The sequence below is a fragment of the Leptodactylus fuscus genome, chromosome 6 (genome assembly GCF_031893055.1).
Source record: "Leptodactylus fuscus isolate aLepFus1 chromosome 6, aLepFus1.hap2, whole genome shotgun sequence".
Classification (NCBI taxonomy): domain Eukaryota; kingdom Metazoa; phylum Chordata; class Amphibia; order Anura; family Leptodactylidae; genus Leptodactylus; species Leptodactylus fuscus.
Genome location: NC_134270.1, coordinates 169,509,282 through 169,525,882, shown reverse-complemented (window position 1 = coordinate 169,525,882; position 16,601 = coordinate 169,509,282). Strand labels below are relative to the sequence as shown.

Below are 16,601 nucleotides of genomic sequence, written 5' to 3'. Positions count from 1 at the left end.
ACAGGTCAGGCCAGTAACCAATGATCGCAGAGAAGCAGCAGAGAGTCCTTAGAGTGGTGAGTATTGAGAACCATACTCACTGCTCACTCCCCAAGCCCAGGTAGAAACTAATAAGCACAGAAATGAAAGAAGGAGTCCTAAGAGCAGTGAGTATTGAGAACCATACTCAGTGCTCACTCCATAGGCCAGGCTAGAAACCATTGAGCATGGAAATGAAGGAAGAAGTCCTAAGAGCAGTGAGTATTGAGATCTATACTCACTGCTCACTCCTCGGGTCAAGCCAGTAACCAGTGATCGCAGAGAAGCAGCAGAGAGTGCTTAGAGTGGTGAATATTGAGAACTGTACTCACTGCTCACTCCCTAAGCCTGGGTAGAAACTAATAAGCACAGAAATGAAGGAAGGAGTCCTAAGAGCAGTGAGTATTGAGAACCATACTCAGTGCTCACTCCCCAAGCCCGGGTAGAAACCAATGAGCACAGAAATGAAAGAAGGAGGGGCCACACGGTGGCTGAGTGGTTAGCACTGCAGCCTTGCAGCACTGGGTCCTGGTGTTCAAATCCCACCAAGGGCAAAAACCATCTGCAAGGAGTTTGTATGTTCTCCCCGTGTTTGCATGGATTTCCATCCCATATTCCAAAAAGACATACTGATAGGAAAAAAAATGTGCATTGTGAGCTCTATGTGGGGCTCACAATCTACATTAAAAGAAAAAAAAAAAAAAAAGAAATGAAAGAAGGAGTCCTAAGAGCAGTGAGTATTGAGAACCGTACTCATCGCTCACTTCCCAGGTCAGACCAGTAACCAGTGATCACAGAGAAACAGCAGAGAGTCCTTAGAGTGGTGAGTATTGAGAACCGTACTCACTGCTCACTCCCCAAGCCCGGGTAGAAACTAATAAGCACAGAAATGAAGGAAGGAGTCCTAAGAGCAGTGAGTATTGAGAACCATACTCAGTGCTCACTCCATAGGCCAGGCTAGAAACCATTGAGCACAGAAATGAAGGAAGGAGTCCTAAGAGCAGTGAGTATTGAGATCTATACTCACTGCTCACTCCACAGGTCAGGCCAGTAACCAGTGATCGCAGAGAAGCAGCAGGGAGTCCTTAGAGTGGGGAGTATTGAGAACCGTACTCACTGCTCACTCCCCAAGCCCGGGTAGAAATAAATAAGCACAGAAATGAAGGAAGGAGTCCTAAGAGCAGTGAGTATTGAGAACCATACTCAGTGCTCACTTCCCAGGTCAGGCCAGTAACCAGTGATCACAGAGAAGCAGCAGAGAGTCCTAAGAGTAGTGCGTATTGAGAACCATACTCACTGCTCACTCTCCAGGACAGGCTAGAAACCAATGGGCACAGAAATGGAGCATGTAGTCCTAATAGTAGTGAGTATTGAGAGCCATGACTGCTAACCAAGGAGCGCTTCCCTCAGTATGGCTGCACCTGACCAGGGTCAGCAAGGGGGAGAAGTTACATGTCGTCACCTGGAATGGGTTAGATGACTACATGACCAGAGGCCTACAGAGACAAGAGAGGCCTACAGTTGCTAAGGGGCAATTAACGATGAGATGTAACATAGCAATACAGTCTCAGAGACAGGCCCATCTTAGTTGTTGGTAGTAGTAGGATAGTGAGGTAGGGGGTAGTGAAGAGTTATTGCCACGTTTGTGCCAACCAAAGCTAGCTTAAAGGAACTAGAGATCTTCCATTTGTTTCCTCCAAACTTAGCAAGAGGTTTCTCAAAGTAACTTAAACAAAGCTCCAAAACAAATGGTCACCACCATAGACTTAGGATTCAGCTGTGAAGGCCACAAACTGACCCTGGGACCTCTTCAAATATATTGGCAGAACATCTATTTCCACCAAAGGGCATAGAGTGAGTCCCCAATGTGGACAAAGAGGAACCACAAAGTGTCCGTCCCTCCCCGAGAAGACAGGAGCTTCACTACAACCCATCCAGTTGTGTCCATGACACTCGCCCCAACAGCCACCTGAACGACTTATTTGCCCACCTCCCTCTATCCCCTTCAACGTCCCCTGGGCAAGGTCTGAAGCGCATGACACATCTCCCCGTACATTGTACCACCCTAAGCTGGGAACGCAAAAAGGACAGCAGGGTCTTGTCCCGGCCTTCCACCTCCTGGCCGTGGGCCAGACTCATCAGCACACAATGGTCTCTGTTGTCTTGTAGGACCACAAGTAGCCATTGAATTCTCAGCGACGGTACAAGAGCTGTTTTGATCGCACAACTTAACGCAGGGCTGTGGGTCGAGCCAATAATTGACTCACTTCCACATGCAAAGGGATCTGTGTGGGGGTGTACGAGGCTTGTCATCTGCTCACTGTGGAGGTCTGGGACTTGTTTTCGTACAGATTAACACTTTCCCTGCTGGACTTTCCTAAGATGCTAAATCGTAGACGGTGTCGTCTCTTAGAGATAATTATAAGATATGCAAATTTTTTGTACAATCTGGATATAAAGGACACACTAAGGTCCACAAATACTCAAGTAGAGATCCCCGTTACCCTTGTGCTAGTCCTAACATGTACAATGTGCGATAACAGGGGGCGTGGTGGAAACTCTGCCAAGCAAAAAAATCTCAGCTCCATGACGCTGCCCAAAAAGTCAGCCGCCCACCGAGGTTCTATAACTGGGAACTGACCTTTTCTGCTGATTCTGAAATTAGTATAAAATGGGAGGGGAAGGGGGGGGCAGAGAGTACCGAAATAAGACGGTGAACCACCAGGCGGCCTCTGGAAATAATATGCGGATATTTCCAGAAACCTTCCAGCCAATAGGAATTCAGTATATCTCCGTGTTACCGGATAACTCCGTCTCCTGTGTCATTGGAAAATCAATAAATTGCCCAATGGATAGCTCATCGAAGGGTTAACAGCACCGTTAACCCCTTAAGGACATTGGTTTGTTTGGTACTCCACTCTCTATATTTATCTCGAAGGTCAACATTTTTAATGTTTTATTGATGTGGCCCTATGTGATTTTTTTTTTCTTTTTTTTTTTGAAGGACAAGCTGTATTTTTTAATGGCACCATTTTGGGGTACACGTACTGCAATGTCTAAAATTTTATTCAATTTCGGAGGGTGTCATAAAAAGAACTTCCTGTATATTTCCCATTCCTTTTGGCTCAAAAATCCGCAGCAAAATCTGCAACAAAAAAGTTGCATTATCGCAATGTGGGGCCTCAGCCTTGTACAAAGAACATGTGAGATAAATGACGTTCTTCTGTAGATTAATAGGATTATGGCGATGCCAGATTTGTAGTTTTTTTTTAACTTTTGCACAATAAAGACTATTTTTTTTTTGGTATAATTTGCGCTTTTCCTTAACATTAACAAAGGCTTGTTTTTTGTAGGACAATTTTAGTTTTTAATGGGCATAGCCTCAATACACACGTTTTTTGTTTATTTTTGTATGATTTGCACTTTTCCTTTAACAATTTTGAAAGGGCTTGTTTTTTGTAGGACAGTTTCTAGTTTTTAATGGCATAGCCTCAATACACATGGATTTCTGGTCACTTTTTATTCTATTTTTTAAGATTATTTTATTTCTTATTTTAATATAATAATGTATAATTTTTCATACAAGTCCGTAATTTCTTAATTTTTTTGCCTTTTGCTCCATAATAATGAACTTTATAAGGAAAAACGGATGATTTATTTATTTACACCTGAATTTTGTTCACTTTTCGACATTCAGGTTCTAGTAGGCACTTGTGATCTAATAGGCACTTACATATAGCAGGTATATAAGCCACAGATTTGCCCTAGCTACCATTACAGCCCCTTGGCACCCCATGATTATATTCCGCAGACCTTTCCGTGTCTAACCACTCATATTATGGTCAGCATTGATCACAGCATGTAAGAGGTTAAAAGGCAGGAATCAGAGTTATCTCCAATTCTGGCCATGGGGTGATAGCCATATAAAACAGCTGGCACTTGCAAATGATGGCACAGACACAGTTCCTCGACCTCACTGTGATGTACAGTACTTCAATGCATGGTAATAATGCGTTTTCTATTATGTAATTGTACATTCTGGGGTGGAAATGGGTTAAAAAATTTTGCAAACTACAATGAAGGGGCAGCTATTTTTTACACTAAGATTCAATAACAAGTAATACCTCTGTTCGGGAACCTTCTCAGCCACCAACAGAACCCAACTAGTGTAATACAGTAAGTAGAAGGGAGGAGGGGGATGCAGCTGCAATCTGTCACTCTGAGAGTGATGCTGTGAGAGAGGAAAGGGAGCAAAAGAGGAAAACGGAGCCCAGCTCTGACATCAACCTATTTGGTATTGTTATGCAGATCTATTGACTTAAAGGGAATGTGTTACCAGAAAATAACTTTTTTTTTTAAATCAGGTTTTATGTTAAACATATTTTTTAAGAATTTTGATGAATTTAAAAAAAACTATTTCCATCTATATTTAAAATAAATTGTATTAAAAAATGAAGTTCCGACTCTGTCTACTAAGCCACATCACATGCTGCCACATTCTGTTTTCTGTTAAATAAATTGTATAAATTCCTCAGTTCTGACTCAGACCACTAAGCCAAATAATATGCTGCCACTTCCTGTTTTCTGTAGGAGATGTCTTTGCAGCAGTCATCTCACTTACAGCACACTGATGGTCACATCTATTATGTATATGTAGATAAGACACAAGATCCACCAGTCACGATTGGTGATGTCACATCTTATCTATTCCCCTCTCTGCCCCCATGACTTCTATGCAGGCCCAGAAAACTCTCCCATAGAAGTCAATACGATCAGCTTAAGACTATTGTGTCTATGGCCCAGAGTTTGTCGCCAGGAAACAGGAAGTGACAGACTATTTTAGGCTTTGTGGTAAGAGTTGGAATTACAAGATATTTAATATTAATTTTCAATATAGATAATAACAGGGTAAATTAAAAACAACATCACCAAAAATTCTTTAAAAATATATTAACCTAAAAAAATACATTTTAATATTTTTTTTTTTTTTTTGTAATTTCCCTTTAAATGGGGAGGAGCTGCAATACCACATACAGCCCAGAGATGGTGCTGTTTATGGAAGAATGCAATGCACGCAGTCCCTCTGGGATATACATCATTAAACCGCTGCCCCTAGTGGTAAATTTCTGTCCTACTCCTATTAATACACCATGTGTTGGATTTTACAATGTGCAGGGTGATCCTGAACTCTGCTGCGTCAGTCCTGTCAGATAACAAAACATCTTCCAAAATCTGTCACCGCCTCCTGTGCCGGCATTCTGGTCTGGAGATCATTAAACCCTCATTGCAGTCTGCTGTTGTTATATCTTTCTGCATTATGTAGATGAAGTCATTGAAAGCAAAATAAACAGATGAGAAACATATGACAGCAAAATCCTGTGAGTCGAGGAATCAGACAATCGGGAAGGTTCGCTGCAGGATGGGAGCGCAGAGTGATCTGAAGAGGGGGTGCAAACAATGTGCTACCTTGCTCTTTTTGCTGCTAGTCTGTGACCTGTCACTGAGGACAAGATTCACGGCATCAGGGGTTAAATCCAAAGTGCAGCTTTTGCTACGCTGTGAAATTGTGGCAAGATTGAGAGTAGCCTTAAAGGGAGTGTGTCATCAGAAAAATCACATGAATCTACCTATACAGATAGATAGGGTAGGATCCCCTGAATTAAACGGTGTTATCCCCTTGTGAATCGGTGTCTCCGTTGCCGAGATATCGCCATTTTTGTCAATAGCTCTTTGAGGAATAAGGAAGCCGCCATTGCTTCTAGCTCATTTGCATATTGTCAAAAATGGTGATATCTCAGCAACGGAAGCTCCGATTTACAAGGGGAAAACGCCATTTGACTCAGGTGACCCTAATCTATCTGTCTGCAGGGCTGGGTCGATATGTTGGGTTCTGGTGACACAATCCCTTTAAGGCGCTTTAAACAGGTCAATGATCTTCCTCAATTATATCCCATGTATACATGTCCATCCTTCAGAAGAGAACACTCTTTAATGTGGTCAGAAAAAACACTGTTTCTTAGAGCACATTCCCCCACTGTCCAAAAAAAATCTAAAGATCCCATTTCTGAAATACTCTGTGCTGCTGTAGAACCGTTCTAGTTTTTAAATCGGAATTTCACAGGGAACTTTCTCACGAATAACACAATTACCATTCCAGCCCGATATGGCTGATACCAGTGAAAGCCAAGAGTCAGTCTCGCAACAGTGACAGAGATAAGCACAGGGTTTTGTGCCCCTTTATTAAAACACAATGTTTCTTTATGCTTCATTGCCTATTACTGGAGATCCTGACAACCAAGAAGCTTCGCAAACTCACAACAAAACCGCAGGAAGATCTGAGAGGAAAAGGCGACCTTTGTGCTCAGAAGAAAAAAAAAACGTTGGTTTCTGTAGTTCACAAGGGCTTTGAACAACTCGGGCAACAATGAGCCAGTGTCAGGGGGATCGCCCATCACAGCCCCACATTGTCTGCGGCTCAGTGCCCGCTCTGCGGAATGTGTCTTATGTTACTTTATGTATTTTACTAGTAAGGAAATACAAATTGTATATAGAAAAATAATAACACCCCAAAAACATCCGAGACGTGAGGGAGAGGAGATGTGATAGCACTAATAGCCCCGCGCCAGGGACCTGCTGCAAAGTCCAGGGATTATACAGGAAAGTGACTGACCAGAGGAATTCTAGGGGCGGTAATATACAGTACAACCTGTCTGTGAGCAGTATTATAGTAGTTATATTCTTGTACATAGGAGTAGTATTATAGTAGTTATATTCTTGTACATAGGAGTAGTATTATAGTAGTTATATTCTTGTGCATAGGGGGAAGTATTATAGTAGTTATATTCTTGTACATAGGAGTAGTATTATAGTAGTTATATTCTTGTACATAGGAGCAGTATTATAGTAGTTATATTCTTGTACATAGGAGCAGTATTATAGTAGTTATATTCTTGTACATAGGAGCAGTATTATAGTAGTTATATTCTTGTACATAGGAGTAGTATTATAGTAGTTATATTCTTGTGCATAGGGGGAAGTATTATAGTAGTTATATTCTTGTACATAGGAGCAGTATTATAGTAGTTATATTCTTGTACATAGGAGCAGTATTATAGTAGTTATATTCTTGTACATAGGAGTAGTATTATAGTAGTTATATTCTTGTACATAGGGACTGTATTATAGTAGTTATATTCTTGTACATAGGAGCAGTATTATAGTAGTTATATTCTTATACATAGGAGGTAATATTATAGTAGTTATATTCTTGTACATAGGAGCAGTATTATAGTAGTTATATTCTTGTACATAGGAGCAGTATTATAGTAGTTATATTCTTATACATAGGAGGTAATATTATAGTAGTTATATTCTTGTACATAGGGGCAGTATTATAGTAGTTATATTCATGTACATAGGAGCAGTATTATAGTAGTTATATTCTTGTACATAGGAGGTAGTATTATAGTAGTGATATTCTTGTACATAGGAGTAGTATTATAGTAGTTATATTCTTGTACATAGGAGGTAGTATTATAGTAGTTATATTCTTGTATATAGGGGCAATATTATAGTAGTTATATTCTTGTACATAGGAGTAGTATTATAGTAGTTATATTCTTGTACATAGGAGTAGTATTATAGTAGTTATATTCTTGTACATAGGAGCAGTATTATAGTAGTTATATTCTTGTACATAGGAGCAGTATTATAGCATACCTCCCAACTTTTGTGTTGACTCTGCCCACTCGTTAATTTTTCATGTGCCCGCACACAGTATAATCCTCCTATAGTCACCCGTAAATTATATGTCCCCCCTCTATCTCTCCCCCAGTTTCATATACACCCTTCATCTGCCCCCAGATTCATGTCCTCTCCATCTCTGCCCCCAGATTCATGTCCCCCCATCTATGCCCTCAGATTCATGTCCCCCCATCTATGCCCTCAGATTCATGTCCCCCCATCTCTGCCCCCAGATTCATGTCCCACATCTCTGCCCCCAGATTCCTGTCCCTCCATCTGTGCCCCCAGATTCATGTCCTCTCCATCTCTGCCCCCAGATTCATGTCCTCTCCATCTCTGGCCCCAGATTCATGTCCCCTCCATCTCTGCCCCCAGATTCATGTCCCCTCCATCTCTGCCCCCAGATTCATGTCCTCTCCATCTCTGCCCCCAGATTCATGTCCCCCCATCTATGCCCTCAGATTCATGTCCCCCCATCTCTGCCCCCAGATTCATGTCCCACATCTCTGCCCCCAGATTCCTGTCCCTCCATCTGTGCCCCCAGATTCATGTCCTCTCCATCTCTGCCCCCAGATTCATGTCCTCTCCATCTCTGCCCCCAGATTCATGTCCCCTCCATCTCTGCCCCCAGATTCATGTCCCCTCCATCTCTGCCCCCAGATTCATGTCCTCTCCATCTCTGCCCCCAGATTCATGTCCCCCCATCTATGCCCTCAGATTCATGTCCCCCCATCTCTGCCCCCAGATTCATGTCCCACATCTCTGCCCCCAGATTCCTGTCCCTCCATCTCTGCCCCCAGATTCATGTCCCCCATCTCTGCCCCCAGATTCATGTCCCTCCATCTCTGCCCCCAGATTCATGTCCCCACATCTCTGCCTCCAGATTCATGTCCCACATCTCTGCCCCCAGATTCATGTCCCCACATCTCTGCCCCCAGATTCATGTCCCCACATCTCTGCCCCCAGATTCATGTCCCACATCTCTGCCCCCAGATTCCTGTCCCCCATCTCTGCCCCAGTTTCATGTCCCTCCATCTCTGCCCCCAGATTCATGTCCCCCATCTCTGCCCTCAGATTCATGTCCTCTCCATCTCTGCCCCCAGATTCATGTCCCCCATCTCTTCCACAATGTCATGCCGTCCTCTCCTTCATCTGCCCCCAGATTCACGTTCCACCTCCACATTAAACTTACCTTCTCCTCCGCTCCCTCGCCGCCTCTCTCGCTGACACATGCGGCTGAAGGAAGGAGCTGACACAGGTCAGCTCCTCGCTTCGCCGCTGCCCGCCTCTCTCCCTGACACACGCGGCTGAAGCTGCTCGCGTGCTCGCTTCGCCGCTGCGTCTCTCTCTCTCGCGGACACATGCGGCTGAAGCGAGGAGCTGACCTGTGTCAGCTCCTCGCTTCGCTGCTGCCGCCGGCTCCTGGCGTGTACATCGCGTCTACAAGCCAGGAGCCGGCGGCAGCAGCGAAGCGAGGAGCTGACACAGGTCAGCTCCTCGCTTCAGCCGCATGTGTCAGCGAGAGAGAGACGCAGCGGCGAAGCGAGCACGCGAGCAGCTTCAGCCGCGTGTGTCAGGGAGAGAGGCGGGCAGCGGCGAAGCGAGGAACTGACCTGTGTCAGCTCCTTCCTTCAGCCGCATGTGTGTTCAACTCAGATCTGCGTCCTCTGGACGCAGATCTGAGTTGAAATCGGGACATACCTCCCTCCAACCGGGACCGCGGGACATGTCACCCAAATCGGGACTGTCCCGCGGAAATCGGGACGGTTGGGAGGTATGTTATAGTAGTTATATTCTTGTACATAGGAGCAGTATTATAGTAGTTATATTCTTGTACATAGGAGCAGTATTATAGTAGTTATATTCCTGTACATAGGAGTAGTATTATAGTAGTTATATTCTTGTACATAGGAGGTAGTATTATAGTAGTTATATTCTTGTATATAGGAGTAGTATTATAGTAGTTATATTCTTGTACATAGGAAGCAGTATTATAGTAGTTATATTCTTGTACATAGGAGCAGTATTATAGTAGGTATATTCTTGTACATAGGACTAGTATTATAGTAGTTATATTCTTGTGTATAGGAGCAGTATTATAGTAGTTATATTCTTGTACATAGGAGTAGTATTATAGTAGTTATATTCTTGTACATAGGAGCAGTATTATAGTAGTTATATTCTTGTACATAGGAGTAGTATTATAGTAGTTATATTCTTGTACATAGGAGCAGTATTATAGTAGTTATATTCCTGTACATAGGAGTAGTATTATAGTAGTTATATTCTTGTACATAGGAGTAGTATTATAGTAGTTATATTCTAGTACATATGAGCAGTATTATAGTAGTTATATTCTTGTACATAGGAGGTAGTATTATAGTAGTTATATTCTTGTACATAGGAGCAGTATTATAGTAGTTATATTCTTGTACATAGGAGCAGTATTATAGTAGTTATATTCATGTACATAGGAGCAGTATTATAGTAGTTATATTCTTGTACATAGGAGGTAGTATTATAGTAGTTATATTCTTGTACATAGGAGTAGTATTATAGTAGTTATATTCTTGTAGATAGGAGTAGTATTATAGTAGTTATATTCTTGTACATAGGAGGCAGTATTATAGTAGTTATATTCTTGTACATAGGAGCAGTATTATAGTAGTTATATTCTTGTACATGGGGCAGTATTATAGCAGTTATATTCTTGTACATGGGGCAGTATTATAGTAGTTATATTCTTGTACATGGGGCAGTATTATAGTAGTTATATTCTTGTACATAGGAGCAGTATTATAGTAGTTATATTCTTGTACATGGGGCAGTATTATAGTAGTTATATTCTTGTACATAGGAGCAGTACTATAGTAGTTATATTCTTGTACATAGGAGGTAGTATTATAGTAGTTATATTCTTGTACATAGGAGTAGTATTATAGTAGTTATAGTCTTGTACATAGGAGTAGTATTATAGTAGTTATATTCTTGTACATAGGAGCAGTATTATAGTAGTTATATTCTTGTACATAGGAGCAGTATTATAGTAGTTATATTCTTGTACATGGGGCAGTATTATAGCAGTTATATTCTTGTAGATAGGAGTAGTATTATAGTAGTTATATTCTTGTACATAGGAGGCAGTATTATAGTAGTTATATTCTTGTACATAGGAGAAGTATTATAGTAGTTATATTCTTGTACATAGGAGTAGTATTATAGTAGTTATATTCTTGTACATAGGAGCAGTATTATAGTAGTTATACTCTTGTACATAAGAGCAGTATTATAGTAGTTATATTCTTGTACATAGGAGCAGTATTATTGTAGTTATATTCTTGTATATAGGAGGTAGTATTATAGTAGTTATATTCTTGTACATGGGGCAGTATTATAGTAGTTATATTCTTGTACATAGGAGCAGTATTATAGTAGTTATATTCTTGTACATGGGGCAGTATTATAGTAGTTATATTCTTGTACATAGGGGCAGTATTATAGTAGTTATATTCTTGTACATAGGAGCAGTATTATAGTAGTTATATTCTTGTACATGGGGCAGTATTATAGTAGTTATATTCTTGTACATAGGGGCAGTATTATAGTAGTTATATTCTTGTACATAGGAGCAGTACTATAGTAGTTATATTCTTGTACATAGGAGGTAGTATTATAGTAGTTATATTCTTGTACATAGGAGTAGTATTATAGTAGTTATATTCTTGTACATAGGAGTAGTATTATAGTAGTTATATTCTTGTACATAGGAGTAGTATTATAGTAGTTATATTCTTGTACATAGGAGTAGTATTATAGTAGTTATATTCTTGTACATAGGGGCAGTATTATAGTAGTTATATTCTTGTACATAGGAGCAGTACTATAGTAGTTATATTCTTGTACATAGGAGGTAGTATTATAGTAGTTATATTCTTGTACATAGGAGTAGTATTATAGTAGTTATATTCTTGTACATAGGAGTAGTATTATAGTAGTTATATTCTTGTACATAGGAGTAGTATTATAGTAGTTATATTCTTGTACATAGGAGCAGTATTATAGTAGTTATATTCTTGTACATAGGAGCAGTATTATAGTAGTTATATTCTTGTACATGGGGCAGTATTATAGCAGTTATATTCTTGTACATGGGGCAGTATTACAGTAGTTATATTCTTGTACATGGGGCAGTATTACAGTAGTTATATTCTTGTACATGGGGCAGTATTACAGTAGTTATATTCTTGTACATGGGGCAGTATTATAGTAGTTATATTCTTGTACATGGGGCAGTATTACAGTAGTTATATTCTTGTACATGGGGCAGTATTACAGTAGTTATATTCTTGTACATGGGGCAGTATTACAGTAGTTATATTCTTGTACATGGGGCAGTATTACAGTAGTTATATTCTTGTACATGTAGGCAGTTTTTACTAGCTCTATTCGTCTTATTACTTGCACAGTCAGATATTTCTTGTGTCACCTGTGACTTGAATTACTCTTTTAATTTCCCATCAGTTCATTTTTCCGTGCTAGATAATAAGTCAGCCATGTCTTTGATGCCTATAGGCTATGGCCCACTGTGGATTACGATTTATCTGTCCTGGTCCCAAGAGGAGGATTCTGCCCACGCGAGACCATTATAGATGAAGCAATGTTTTTGATGTGGATTCTTTTTGAGAACATATTAAAGGTTTTTTTTGCAGGAATGTTTTGTGTTATCTCTAAACTGTCTGGTAACAAAAACTCAACAGGAAGCCGGCGGATCACCTAACAATAGAAATGATTATTAGAGTCAATTACCCCCTTATTCTAAAATAAATCTGCTCGCTTCTGAGCTGTACTTTATTTCGGGAAACCATAATAAGCATTGTCTGTGTAACATGTCGGAGCTGCACATCACAGATACATTTTTACATCGAGATCTTTAAAGGGGCCGCACGCTGGGCTCCCCTTATAAATGTACATGATACCATACCAGGGGAAATATTATACCGTCCACGTATGGGTTTACATATGTTAATGAGTGGGCGGTGCCATATGGCATTGTCTATTGTTAGAAGGTAATGGCAGTATAGATGTCACATAATCCACCCGGCACATGTGTTATGTATTGGAGTGGGAGTATATACTATAGAGGAGCCTCATGCAGCTGCTATGGGAGGGGGAGGGGAGTCTATGTGAATATTTGTGTAAATTAGATGTTGGGTTTTTTGGCTGGAAATTGGCGCAGGTCTTAAAAGGTCCCAAGAGAGGGGATGAACATGTTGGGGGTTATAGTACCAAAAGGGAAAGGACTAACCAAGACGGCGCCCCCTCAGTACAGGAGCCACAGTGCAGCTGCAGAGTTTGCCTGTATTGTATGTAACAAACTAGTAAATGAGTATGGCTATGAGTAAGGAGCCCTTTTAGCGCTCCGAAACGCGTCTTTTCCACTCGCCATCATGGATTATTTTTGGAATACCAAATACTGACTTATATTTTTTATTCTGGATATTTACTAAAATAAAGGCTACGTTTTAATCAGAGATTGTATGCTGGATTCATCGTTTGACCATTTGTATTGTAGGTAGGCTTTTGCTACAAGAGTGTATAGCATAAAGGCAATCCTATATATCCTATACACCACAAAGGCAGTCCTATATACTCCAGAGACAGCCCTATATACCACAGAGGCAGCCATATATATCAGAATGGCAGTCCTATATACCAAAGAGGTAGTCTAATATACCAGAAAGGCCGTCCTATACACCAAGGAGGTAGTCCTATATGTCCTATATACCTCAGTGGCAGTCCTAAATACTCCAGAGAACGCCCTATACACCACAGAGGCAGCCGTATACACCAGAATGGCAGTCCTATATACTAAAGAGGTAGTCCAATATACCAGAAAGGCAGTCCTATATACCACTGATGTAGCCGTATATACCACTGATGTAGCCCTATATACCATAAAGGTAGCCCTACATACCAAAGAGGCGTCCCTATATACCATAGAAGTAGCCTTATATATCACAGAGGCAGTCCTATACATCACAAAGGCATCCTTATATTCCATAGAGGTATGTCTGTATACCACAGAGTCAGTCCTGGAAACCATTGAGACATTCCTATATACTATTGACATGAAGGACTCTGGGAAAGTTGGATATGAGCTGTAATAACAGACAAGTTCGATGTCACCCAGCTTTCCCAGACGTTACTAACACATCAGTCCAGAGCGTATAAACACTGTACAATGGAGGACGAGTCAAGGACGTGTATTTAATGGGATTTATTTGATCAGGATTGTGGATTTAGGAATCAGCCGGACGCCGGCGAGGTTGTAAAGTCATCAAAGGCGAACGCGGCAAAGTGAATTTCTTTAATAGGACGTATTGTTAGCGCAGAGCCGAAGGTCCCATCCCGTGTCATTGTATCACACAACAGGTGACATATGGCGGTAACGAAGGCGCTCCTCGGCCATGCGGTGACATTCAAGGACGACAATACGACAATAGAAAATAGAGCGAGCGAGCGCTTACCTGCTCTGTGCAAGTGTCTCCAGATATCCGGCATAAAATGGTGATGTGCTCTCTTATCTAGAAGGAAGAAGAAGATGAAAATATAAGGCAAAATATCACAAAGAATACCGCAACCAGTGAACAGGGTGCAAGGCAACGCAAAACTTTCATGACTATCCTATCCGCAAGAGTCCGAAATGATGTCAAAGTGACGATCCAGGTCACATGACTGACTTATACGCAGTCCTAGCACTGACCTTAGGGGGAGCACTTGGGGTTTTTACAGTTTTTAACCATTTCTTTGGAACAAAATAACAGGGTAAGGGCGATGGAGAAGATTTTGGGGGCGTCCCCGCAGATCAGTCTCATTCCCATTCATTCCAATTAGAACTTGTAGACAATGTTGTTACTTTGTTGCAATGCATTAAGTGTTGCATAGATAATCCCTAGAAACATATAGGGCCAATGGTGGGTAGTCAGCCCCCGGAACCTCCACCAATCAACACCTGCGACATTCAGAAGTAGAACTGATAGGTAGGCTTTACATAGTCATGGAGATGAGATGAATCCGGGCATAGACAGAGGGGACCGCGTAGCACAACCCCTTCCTCAAGGATGGCGGGACCCCTGCTTCATTGCAAAGCAATGCCCCCTCCCCAAGTGGCAGGACATTGGATTTACCCAGAGAAAGGAGGCGGCCTGAACAGGTTTACACCCCCTATGGGGAGAGTGATAGGACATCCTTCAGTCATTACAGAGCTATTGTGTTGTATGGCACATGCCCTATACACCCTATTACATGTACAATACAATATAGTATATACAGTACAGGACAATGCAATATAATACAATGCAATAAGGTACAAGACAAAACAGTACAATACAGTGTAGTACAATATAGTAAAAGACAAAACAGTACAATACAGTGTAATACAGGGCAAGACAAAACACAACAATACATTACAATACAATATAGTACAAGACAAGACAGTACAATACAGTGTAATACAGGACAATACAATACAATACAATACAGTATAATACATTACAAATATACAATATGATCCAGTGCAGTAAAAGACAATGTAACAATATAATACAACACAGTACAATACAATGTAACACAATACTCCACAGTACAATACAACACAGTACAATACAATGTAACACAATACTCCACAGTACAATACAACACAGTATACAATACACATATTTGGAGTTTTTCAGCCTATTACACACAGGTTTGCTTATGAGATTATAACACCATTGACAAGGAGATCGCCCCAGGAACATGAAGGAGTGAACACTCACAGGGTGATACTTTGCTGACAATAAAGGGTTAAGTGGAACTATTCTCAACCCACAAAAGAACACAATTCATGCAGCTATTTTGTAAAAAAAAAAATGGTATTCTAGCATTATATTGCCTATTACATTATTTGTTGCCTATAGATAAATGTTGGGATCAGTGGGCTCAGTCTGGGGTCACACGGTCAGAGCGTCTATGGCCGCCATAACTAATGAGAAAACAAGTGCATTACACGATAATGTCACACAACACTACAAATACAGCAATAAGATACTTACCAATAAGTGCACCGCCCCTCAGATGCCAAGACCCATAACTTGCTGTCCAGTCGATATAATGCCCTCAAGATAGGTTGAAAGTAATGTCACCAACTGGGCACAATGTCCACCAGAATAATGTCAGTGAGCTGGGTACAGTCTTGTCCTGAAATGCCAACGAATTCAATGACAATGAGCCGGGCACAGTCCTATCTCTATTAGTGTTTTCTACTACACTGCCAATGAGTCTCTTCTCCAAAATAAAGCCAATATGTTGGGCACTGTCTTCTCCAGACTAATGCCAATGAGCTGGGCACAATGTTCTCCAGAAATAATGGTGATGACCTGGGTATTGTCTTCACCTAGATAACAGCAGTTGACTACTTGTCAATGACTCTGCCAAGTCTTCTCTGGGATGGTGACAATGACCCTGGCACAGTCTTCCCTGGGACTAGGACAATGAGCCAGGCAAAGTTTTCTTCGGGATGATGACAATGAGTTCTGCACAGTCTTCTTTGGGACAAGGATGAATGAGAAGGGCAAAGTCTTCTCTAGGACTATGAGCCGGGCTCAGTCTTCAATGGAATGAGGACAATGAGTTGGGCACAGTCTTCTTAGGATGGTGACAATGAACCAGGCACTGTCTTCTTTGGGACAAGGGCAATGAGTTGGACACAGTCTTTTTTGGGATGTGGACAATGAGCCGGGCACAGTCTTCTCAAGGACAATAAGCCGAGCAGAGTCTTCTCGAGTATGAGGATGATAAGC

The 16,601-nt window shown here is 41.1% G+C and overlaps 1 protein-coding gene across 1 annotated transcript in view; it reads right to left on the bottom strand.

Annotated features, from left to right (window-relative positions):
- MAG (myelin associated glycoprotein) overlaps window positions 1–16,203 on the bottom strand; it is a 36,599-nt gene extending 20,396 nt beyond the window's left edge. The window contains exons 1-2 of the mRNA XM_075277945.1: window positions 15,855–16,203; window positions 14,289–14,345 (exon numbers count right to left, since the gene is read on the bottom strand). The gene's annotated coding sequence lies outside the window, so the exon portion shown is untranslated. The remainder of the gene's footprint in view (window positions 1–14,288; window positions 14,346–15,854) is intronic.
- Window positions 16,204–16,601: the final 398 nt, after the last annotated feature.